At 39.1% G+C, this 1,592-nt stretch overlaps 1 protein-coding gene across 1 annotated transcript in view; it reads left to right on the plus strand.

The window, feature by feature from the left end:
* SKA2 (spindle and kinetochore associated complex subunit 2) overlaps nucleotides 1-1,592 on the plus strand; it is a 1,094,818-nt gene that overhangs the window by 439,503 nt on the left and 653,723 nt on the right. The window lies entirely within an intron of this gene.

Genomic DNA, 1,592 nt, shown 5'->3' on the forward strand with positions numbered 1-1,592 from the left:
AGCAAAAATCTCTCCAAAAAAAAAGGGAAAAAAAATAGATCTTAGGGACCGGTAGATGGAGTAATGGTTATGTTGCTGGACTCTCAGGTTTGAGTCCCAGACTCGGTGGCTTAAATTCACACTAGGTGCAAGCGAGCACATGCCCAAGATCCCAAGAGGAGAATGGAGAGAAGGGATTGCAGCATGGCGATTTCTCTCTTTTTCTTTCTTTGTCTTTCTGGTGAGCAAAGACACCCTATAGCAAAAAACTCTCAAAAAATTATACATATTAAACACGTTATATAAAATATTTTGTATCTAATACTTCTACTAAATCTGTTTGTCTGTATTTTATATACATATGGCTTGTTTATACTGAAAGAGGAGGCAATACTGGAAGAGTTCTGTAAGATAAAGGATTTGGAAAATACCGTAGTTCTAGCGTGATCTTGGAGAAAACACAGTTAAACTTGGAAACTACAGTTCTGATTTACAGTGAGGAGAGAGTGATAAGACTATGTGGGTGTGAAATATGTGCATTATTAACTAATGTCTGAGATACTATCTTTTTTTTTTTTAACTTTGCCAGTAGACATGAATTTATCGGAGAGAGGCAGGAGAGAGAGAGAGAACGAGAAAGCATCTCCCCATTGACATGGTCTTATTGTGATTCTTTCTCTTCCATTTGTCCCTCTGATTGGAATTTTAAATATGGACATACACTCTGGTCAAATTAAATAAGTAAATAATTCTTTTTTTAAATTATGTATTTTATTTTATTTATTCATTCATTTATTTTAATTTGACCAGATAGAGACACAGAGAGAAAGAGAGAGAGGGTTTGACATGTTTGTCAAGCTGGGTCTAAGACTTGAGTCCCGCCGTGTTGGCCATGTAGGATCCAACCTCGCCAACCACTATGCCGTGGGCTAATGCAGGATTTTTGTTTGTTTGTTTTCTTAAGGTTTTGGGAGTCAAACCATGATCAGCCATTTGGGAGTCCATTGCCTTAACCACTACATCACCTGCTGGTCCCAGATTTTTCTATTTTTTTTTAAAATTATTTATTTAATTTTATTTATTCATTCATTCATTCTTTTTTTTTTTTTTTAATTTGACCAGAGCAAGACAGAAGAGAGAGAGAAAGTGAGAAAGCAAGCCACCAGGTCCAGGATTCGAACCATGGTTGGTCATGTGGGAACGTCCAGCGCCTTAACCACCATACCACCTGCTGATCCCAATTTTTCTCTTTTCGAGGAGTCTAATAGGAGTCTAGGAAGGCTAAGGAGCTTCTGGTAGGACAGATTCTCCCTTGGTCTTGTTCTGGATTTCAGAGACCCCTGTGAGAAAGCAGATGAATGATCCTATATTTATAGGGTGTAGGGTTTGAGGCTACATCTAAACACAACTTATTTATTTCTTTTTTTTTAAAAGAATTATTTTATTGGGAACCAGCAGTTAGCGTAATGGCTATGTCGCTGGATTCCCATGTAGTCGACCGCGGTTTGCGTCTTGGACCCGGTGGCTTAAAACTCATGCCAGGTGCGTGTGCGCGCGTGCCCAAGATCCCAAGAGGAGAATGGAGGAGAAGGGATTGCGGTATGACCATCCCC

Source organism: Tupaia chinensis, unplaced genomic scaffold (genome assembly GCF_000334495.1).
Source record: "Tupaia chinensis unplaced genomic scaffold, TupChi_1.0 Scaffold000416_1, whole genome shotgun sequence".
NCBI classification, from domain to species: domain Eukaryota; kingdom Metazoa; phylum Chordata; class Mammalia; order Scandentia; family Tupaiidae; genus Tupaia; species Tupaia belangeri.